Genomic DNA, 9,879 nt, shown 5'->3' on the forward strand with positions numbered 1-9,879 from the left:
AGGAGCTCCGACGGGCACTGGTGCAAAAATTGGAGGCTATACCTCAGCAGCTGCTCGACCACCTGATCCAGAGTATGCCAACCCGTTGCGCGGCCTGTGTACGTGTGCATTGTGATCATATCCCGTATTGATGTCGAGGTACATGCGCAGGAAACACTGGAGTTTTGTAGCACATGTGTTTCGGGAAGGTTTTCTCAACTTATCACCAATACCGTGGACTTACAGATCTGTGTCGTGTGTGTTCCCTATGTGCCTATGCTATTAGCGCCCGTTTTGTGTAGTGCCACGTTGTGTGGCACCACATTCTGGAGTTATGCTTAATTTATGAGCATGAGTGTAGATTTCCAGAAGGCTCTGGACACTGCACGCAAGAAGGGGCTTGCAATCAAATTGCATGCGTATGGAATATCGTCTCAGTTATGCGAATTTCTGTCAGAGATTTCACAGTTCGTGATAACTGACTGAAAGTCATCAAGTTTCTGGCGTTCCCCAAGGTAGTGTTTCAGGCCCTCAGTTATTGCTTATCTATACAAACCATTTAGGAGAAAATCTCAGCAGCCGTCTTAGGTTGTTTGCAGATGGGGCCGTGGTTTACCGTGTAGTAGAGTCATGTGAAGATCAAAAGATAGCATTATATCCGTAGAGCGCGGAAATTTGTAATTGGCCCCAAATAATGGTTCAAATGGCTCTGAGCACTATGGGACTTAACTGCTGTGGTCATCAGTCCCCTAGAACTAGAACTACTTAAACCTAACTAACCTAAGGACATCACACACATCCATGCCCGAGGCAGGATTCGAACCTGCGACCGTAGCGGTCGCGCGGTTCCACACTGAAGCGCCTAGAACCGCTCGGTCACTCCGGCCGGCGCTAAATAATGAAAAGTGTGAGGTCATCCAGATGAGAGCTAAAAGGAATTCGTTAAACTACGGTTACACGATAAATTAGTCAAATATAAAGGCCATAAATTCAATTAAGCACTTGGGAATTACGATTACGAACAACTGAAATTGAAAAGAACACATATAGATTGTTGCGGGGAAGGCGAATCAAAGACTGCGCTTTATTGGCGGAACACTTAGAAAATGTAACAGATCTACTAAGGAGACTCTCCCTACATTACGCTCGTCCGCCCTATTTTAGAATATTGCTGCGCAGTGTGGGAGCCTTACCAGATGTGATTAACGGACTACATCGAAAAATTTGAAAGAAGAGCAGCACGTTTAGTGTTATAGGGGAGAGTGTGTCGCTGACATGCTATGCGATTTAGGGTGGATATCAATAAAACAAGGAAGTTTCTTGTTGCGGCCGGACATTCTCGCGAAATTTTAATCACCAATTTTCTCCTCCAAATGCGAAAATAGTTTTTTGACCCCCACCCATGTAGGGAGAAACAATCACAAAAAAAAAAAAATAAGGGAAATCAGACCTCGCAGGGAAAGATTTAGTTGTTCGTTTTGCGCTGCGCGAGGGTGGAATAATCGAGGATTAGTGTGAAGGTGGTTCGATGAAACCTCTCTCAGTTAAGTATGATTTGCAGGGTAGCCATGTAGACGTAGATGTAGATCAAGAGGACACGTTAGTACGCCGCAGTGTGAACCCGCCGTGGACACGACAAACTGCGACGTCACAAAGATGCCAAAAGTAGATCACCTCCGATAGGCAGCACATTGCTCTATCCAACTGAGCCACCGAGGGCACAGGCTAGACTGCAGGGACTTATCCTGTGCAGGGCTCAGATGGATAGAGCATCTGCCATGTAAGCAGGAGATCCTAGGTTCGAGTCCCGGTCGGGGCACACATTTTCACCTGTCCCCGTTGATATACGAGGTGTGGCTAGAAAAAAACCGGACTAGTACTGGTGAAACAATAAAACGAATGCAATGAGGCTGAAAGTCGCGTGGCCTGTCACGTGACTCTCGCTCCGCCTACTGCTCGAGTTTCATCTGCCTCCTGCACTCAGTCTGCCCGTGGCGTCTGTTTTAAGTAGTTGACGTTTTGTCTGTGCGTCGGAAAATGTTGAGTGTACAGAAAGAACAGCGTGTTAACATCAAACTTTGTTTCAAACTAGGAAAATCTGCAAGTGAAACGTTTGTAATGTTACAACAAGTGTACGGCGATGATTGTTTATCGCGAACACAGTTGTTTGAGTGGTTTAAACGATTTAAAGATGGCCGCGAAGACACCAGTGATGACACTCGCACTGGCAGACCATTGTCAGCAAAAACTGATGCAAACATTGAAAAAATCGGTAAACTTGTTGGACACTTTCCTTGTCAACTCCTGTTAACTCAGACACTGCTCTGATTGTTAAACGGCGATCTTGTCGAACAAGTTTACCGATTTTTTCAATGTTTGCATCAGTCAACTACTTAAAACAGACGCCACGGGCAGACTGAGTGCAGGAGGCAGATGAAACTCGAGCAGTAGGCGGAGCGAGAGTCACGTGACAGGCCACGTGACTTTCAGCCTTATTGCATTCGTTTTATTGTTTCACCAGTACTAGTCCGGTTTTTTTCTAGCCACACCTCGTATATCAACGCCCGTCAGCAGTTGGAGGTACTGATTTCATTCTAATTTCCTTCGAAATACTCTCCTCCACAATTGACACACCGCTCCTAACGCCGTTTTCCACTTCCGGAAAGAGCCTTGGTACGCCGGATCGGACAAAGCGCCGTTTGCGAATTTTCTGTTATCTCGTCCACCGTTGCAAATCTTTGTCCTTTCATCGGTGTTTTCAAGTTTGGACATAAAAAAAGTTCACAGAGGCCAGATCTGGAGATTATGTAGGATGAGGCAGCACAGTGATTTCGTTTTTTGTGCTATAGCCACGCACCAACAGGGATGAATGAGCGGGTGCGCTATCGTCATGCGAGAGCCACGAATTGTCTCGCCACATTTCAGGCCGTTTTCTTCTCACATTTTCTTCCAGGCGTCGCATCACGACCCAGAGTACCATCGATTAACAGTTCGTCCATGTGGTAACAATCCATGATGCACTAATCCTTCGAAGTCAAAGAATGTCCGCATGGCTTTGGCAATTGACCTGACCTGGCAAGCTTTTTATGGGTCTTGGAGAACCTTCCCCGACCCATTGTGAAGACTGAACCATGGTCTCAACATCATAACATGGGCTTCCAGCCGTTATTCGGTGTGTCTGTGTAAACATTTCATTGAGTTTCACGCAAAATGTAATACAGATGCGTTGCTCCTCTAACTTTGCCATCTACAAATTCGCTAACAGTAAGACACAACACTGAACAACAACTAACTGACATACACTATTGGCCATTATAATTGCTACACCACGAAGATGACGTGCTACAGACGCGAAATTTAACCGACAGGAAGAAGATGCTGTGATATGCAAATGATTAGCTTTTCAGAGCATTCACACAAGGGTGGCGCCGGTGGCGACACCTACAACGTGCTGACATCAGGAAAGTTTCCAAGCGATTTCTCATACACAAACAGCAGTTGACCGGCGTTGCCTGGTGAAACGTTGTTGTGAATCCTCTTGTTGTTGTTGTTGTTGTGGTCTTCAGTCCTGAGACTGGTTTGATGCAGCTCTCCATGCTACTCTATCCTGTGCAAGCTTTTTCATCTCCCAGTACCTACTGCAACCTACATCCTTCTGAATCTGCTTAGTGTATTCATCTCTTGGTCTCCCTCTACGATTTTTACCCTCCACGCTGCCCTCCAATACTAAATTGGTGATCCCTTGATGCCTCAGAACATGTCCTACCAACCGATCCCTTCTTCCTGTCAAGTTGTGCACAAACTTCTCTTCTCCCCACGCCTATTCAATACTTCCTCATTAGTTATGTGATCTACCCATCTAATCTTCAGCATTCTTCTGTAGCACCACATTTCGGAGGCTTCTATTCTCTTCTCGTGTAAGGAGGAGAAATGCGTACCATCACGGTTCCGACTTCGATAACGGTCGGATTGTAGCCTATCGCGATTGCGGTTTATCGTATCGCGACATTGCTGCTCGCGTTGGTCGAGATCCAATGACTGTTAGCAGAATATGGAATCGGTGGGTTCAGAAGGGTAATACGGAACGCCGAGCTGGATCCCAACGGCCTCGTATCACTAGCAGTCGAGATGACAGCCATCTTATCCGCATGGCTCTAACGGATCGTGGAGCCACGTCTCGATCCCTGAGTCAACAGATGGGGACGTTTGCAAGACAACAACCATCTGCACGAACAGTTCGACGAAGTTTGCAGCAGCACGGACTATCAGCTCGGAGACCATGACTGCGTTTTTCCTTGACGCTGCATCACAGACAGGACCGCCTGCGATGGTGTACTCGACGACGAACCTGGGTGCACGAATGGCAAAAGTCATTTTTTCGGATGAATCCAGGTTATGTTTACAGCATCGTGATGGTCGAATCCGTGTTTGGCGACATCGCGGTGAACGCACATTGGAAGCGTGCATTCGTCGTCGCCATACTGGCGTATCACCCGGCGTGATGGTATGGGGTGCCATTGGTTACACCTCTCGCTCCCCTCTTGTTCGCACTGACGGCACTTTGAACAGTGGACGTTACATTTCCGATGTGTTCCGTGGCTCTAACCTTCATTCTATCCCTGGAAACCCTACATTTTAGCATGATAATGCTGGACCGCATGTTGCAGGTCCTGTACGGGCCTTTCTGGATACAGAAAATGTTCGACTGCTGCCCTGGCCAGCACAATCTCGACGTGACCAATTGAAAACGTCTGGTAAATGGTGGCCGAGCAACTGGGTCGTCACAATACGCCAGTCACTGCTCTCGATGAACTGTGGTATCGTGTTGAAGCTGCATGGGCAGTTGTACCTGTACACGCCACCCAAGCTCTGTTTGACTCAATGCCCAGGCATATGAAGGCCGTTATTATGGCCAGAGCTGGTTATTCTGGGTACTGATTTCTCAGGATCTATGCAGCCAAATTGCGTGAAAATGTAATCACATGTCACTTCTAGTATAATATATTTGTGCAGTGAATACCCGTTTATCATCTGCATTTCTTCTTGGTGTAGCAATTTTAATGGATAGTAGTGTATGTTAGCTAAGACCGAGAGAATGTTATTTTTTCTACCAGATCACTAAGAAGAGTATCGCCTGAGTTTTACCATTATTTCCTTCTGTTCAAAAATTAAATGACATTCAACGCTATATTGTTCTCTGCTCGTCTCTGTTTGCTTTATTACAATTGTTCACATGACTGTCCCATGTGGCTGGCCAGTGCTTTCCCAGTTAAATACGCCGGTAAAACTGTCGTCCCTTATTGTCGCTGAATTGATGTACGCGTAACGCACAGCATAAAACGTATCCTCATTACCGTGCTTGATTGTACTCTGCACGGCTTGGCTACCGCTCCACGTGAAACGAAATCCAATGAGGTTCCAGAAAACGCGGAAGAATGCATAGTGATACGTTTACTTGAGGTTTATTCTTATGATGTACAGAGTACAGCACGCGAGTCTAATACAGCTGTATCGGTTGGAGATTGTTACGTCTGAACACTGCGATAAGGGCACAACGGCAGTAGCTACTATTAACCTCATCGTATTGGCAAGTTCCAAGTACACGACTGCCTAGTCGGACTTGTTCGAGTAATTGGTAGCGAGTGGTTATCCCTACCCACCAGTGTCTCTGTTTTACTCCACCGTTTTGATAAATATAACTCCATCACAGACTATTTGAGAGGCACCGGAAGCCAAATTTAACTTATGAGTTGCCGAGTTGTTAATTTTCAGGAGGTATCAGTCTGTGTCGTAGTCGCAGCTTCATGTTTTACGAGGGCAGTTCAATAAGTAATGCAACACATGTTTTTTCTGGAACAGGGGTTGTTTTGTTCAGCATTGAAATACACCAGGTTATTCCCCAATCTTTTAGCTACACAACACTATTTTTCAACGTAATCTCCATTCAATGCTACGGCCTTACGCAACCTTGAAATGAGGGCCTGTATGCCTGCACGGTACCATTCCACTGGTCGATGTCGGAGCCAACGTCGTACTGCATCAATAACTTCTTCATCATCCGCGTAGTGCGTCCCACGGATTGCGTCCTTCATTGGGACAAACATATGGAAATCCGACGGTGCGAGATCGGGGCTGTAGGGTGCGTGAGGAAGAACAGTCCACTGAAGTTTTGTGAGCTCCTCTCGGGTGCGAAGACTTGTGTGAGGTCTTGCGTTGTCATGAAGAAGGAGAAGTTCGTTCTGATTTTTGTGCCTACGAACACGCTGAAGTCGTTTCTTCAATTTCTGAAGAGTAGCACAATACACTTCAGAGTTGATCGTTTGACCATGGGGAAGGACATCCAACAGAATAACCCCTTCAGCGTCCCAGAAGACTGTAACCATGACTTTACCGGCTGAGGGTATGGCTTTAAACTTTTTCTTGGTAGGGGAGTGGGTGTGGCGCCACTCCATTGATTGCCGTTTTGTTTCAGGTTCGAAGTGATGAACCCATGTTTCATCGCCTGTAACAATCTTTGACAAGAAATTGTCACCCTCAGCCACATGACGAGCAAGCAATTCCGCACAGATGGTTCTCCTTTGCTCTTTATGGTGTTCGGTTAGACAACGAGGGACCCAGCGGGAACAAACCTTTGAATATCCCAACTGGTGAACAATTGTGACAGCACTACCAACAGAGATGTCAAGTTGAGCACTGAGTTGTTTGACGGTGATCCGTCGATCATCTCGAACGAGTGTGTTCGCACGCTCCGCCATTGCAGGAGTCACAGCTGTACACGGCCGGCCCGCACGCGGGAGATCAGACAGTCTTGCTTGACCTTGCGGCGATGATGACACACGCTTTGCCCAACGACTCACCGTGCTTTTGTCCACTGCCAGATCACCGTAGACATTCTGCAAGAATGAATATCTGAGATGCCCTGGTTTTTCGCCAAAAGAAACTCGATCACTGCCCGTTGTTTGCAACGCACATCCGTTACAGACGCCATTTTAACAGCTCCGTACAGCGTGCCACCTGTCGGAAGTCAATGAAACTATACGAGACGAAGCGGGAGTGTTTGAAAATATTCCACAAGAAATTTCCGGTTTTTTCAACCAAAATTGGCCGAGAAAAAAAATGTGTTGCATTACTTATTGAACTGCCCTCGTAATTTCCGCGCAGACGTTCATTTCTACAATATATTTTCATTATTGCTCTCTTGTGTATTTTATCTCACTATCCTACTGCCACTATTGTACATACCATTGGCTGTATTGTGTTTGTCATGTTCAGTTTCTTCTTTACTTTTTGTATGTACGTCTGTGTGTATGCCACACTTCCCACATTGTTGTATGAAGTTATTTGCACTTTTGTTCTTTACCTATTGTTGCACTTATTGTATGTTGTATACGGTTTTCGCCCTTTCACGTTTTGTCTTTTTCTATAAGAGCATACGCATGTTTGTAGTAATGCTGCTGTATAGTGCTGTTTGTAATTCCAGTTTCATTGTCATCACTTCCGCCGGGTGTCTGGTGTTTGTCTAATTCTACATCTACATCAATATCAATACTCCGCAAGCCACCTGACGGTGTGTGGCGGAGGGTACCTTGAGTACCTCTATCGGTTCTCCCTTCTATTCCAGTCTCGTATTGCTCGTGGAAAGAAGGATTGTCGGTATGCTTCTGTGTGGGCTCTAATCTCTCTGATTTTATCCTCATGGTCTCTTCGTGAGATATACGTAGGAGGCAGCAATATACTGCTTGACTCTTCGGTGAAGGTATGTTCTCGAAACTTCAACAAAAGCCCGTACCGAGCTACTGAGCGTCTCTCCTGCAGAGTCTTCCACTGGAGTTTATCTATCATCTCCGTAACGCTTTCACGATTACTAAATGATCCTGTAACGAAGAGCGCTGCTCTCCGTTGGATCTTCTCTATCTCTTCTATCAACCCTATCTCGTACGGATCCCACACTACTGAGCACTATTCAAGCAGTGGGCGAAAAAGTGTACTGTAACCTACTTCCTTTGTTTTCGGACTGCATTTCCTTAGGATTCTTCCAATGAATCTCAGTCTGGCATCTGCTTTACCGACGATCAACTTTATATGATCATTCCATTTTAAATCACTCCTATTGCCTACTCCCAGATAATTTATGGAATTAACTGTTTCCAGTTGCTGACCTGCTATATTGTAGCTAAATGATAAAGAGTCTTTCTTTCTATGTATTCGTAGCACATTACACTTGTCTACATTGAAATTCAATTGCCATTCCCTGCACCATGCGTCAATTCGTTGCAGATCCTCCTGCATTTCAGTACAATTTTCCATTGTTACAACCTCTCGATACACTACAGCTTTCTTCCGCAAAAAGCCTCAGTGAACTTCCGATGTTATCCACAAGGTCATTTATGTATATTGTGAATAGCAACGGTCCTACGACACTCCCCTGCGGCACACCTGAAATCACTCTTACTTCGGAAGACTTCTCTCCGTTGAGAATGACATGCTGCGTTCTGTTATCTAGGAACTCTTCAATCCAATCACACAATTGGTCTGATAGTCTACATGCTCTTACTTTGTTCATTAAACGACTGTGGGGAACGTTATCGAACGCCTTGCGGAAGTCAAGAAACACGGCATCTATCTGTGAACCCGTGTCTATGGCCCTCTGAGTCTCGTGGACGAATAGCGCGAGCTGGGTTTCACACGACCGTCTTTTTCGAAACCCATGCTGATTCATACAAAGTAGATTTCTAGTCTCCATTATACTCTAACATAATACGTGTTACAATATTCTACAACTGATCGACGTTAGAGATATAGGTCTATAGTTCTGCACATCTGTTCGACGTCCCTTCTTGAAAACGACCTGTGCAATTTTCCAATCCTTTGGAACGCTACGCTCTTCTAGAGACATACGGTACACCGCTGCAAGAAGGGGGGCAAGTTCCTTAGCGTACTCTGTGCGAAATCGAACTGGTATCCCATCAGGTCCAGCGGCGTTTCTTCTTTTGACCGATTTTAATTGTTCTTCCTACTCATTCGCATTAACTTACATTATTCCACATTTAGCTCTAGGTGCCATTCATGACACCGACTTGTTCAAAAATAGTTCAAATGGCTCTGACCACTATGGGACTTAACTCCTGAGGTCATCAGTCCCCTAGAACTTAGAACTACTTAAACTTAACTAACCTGACATCACACACATTCATGCCCGAGGCAGGATTCGAACCTGCGACCGTAGCAGTCGCGCGGTTCCGGACTGAAGCGCCTAGATCTGCTCGGCCATCGCGGCCGGCTCTATGCCTCTAGATAAAGCTTAACCCAAATCTCTATTTTTGTTCGTGTAGGACTATAGCGTTGTGAAACCGGCCGAACCTTTCCGGACCACCCTGTGTCATATGTATACATGTGTTCGGCTCCCTGAGGCCGTCCCGGAATACAATGGGAGACGCGGCGGCCCGGAACCCGACACGGGACGCCATATTTGCCGCTCCAGCGAGCCCCGTATAATTGCAGCTCCGCCCAGGAGACGGTTGTCGAGATTCCAGCCACGCGGCTGACCTGTTCTCCAGGGAACAGTGTAAGATAAAAAGAAATAATAAATTTCCCGCATCCTTTGGTCAGAGTTCACGAAAGGGGCACAGTAACTCACCAGTCAGTGACATAGGATATGTAAACCCTCGTTACATATCTGGTCTCTTTTGAAACTAAAATGTTTTCGAGCTGTTCATGAACAGTCCCCATAAATCATATACACTGAAGCGCCAAATAATATCGTATGATGCCTATACAGGGTGTTACAAAAAGGTACGGCCAAACTTTCAGGAAACATTCCTCACACACAAAGAAAGAAAAGATGTTATGTGGACATGTGTCCGGAAACGCTTAATTTCCAAGTAAGAGCTCATTTTAGTT

Source organism: Schistocerca nitens, chromosome 12, assembly GCF_023898315.1.
Source record: "Schistocerca nitens isolate TAMUIC-IGC-003100 chromosome 12, iqSchNite1.1, whole genome shotgun sequence".
Lineage (NCBI taxonomy): Eukaryota > Metazoa > Arthropoda > Insecta > Orthoptera > Acrididae > Schistocerca > Schistocerca nitens.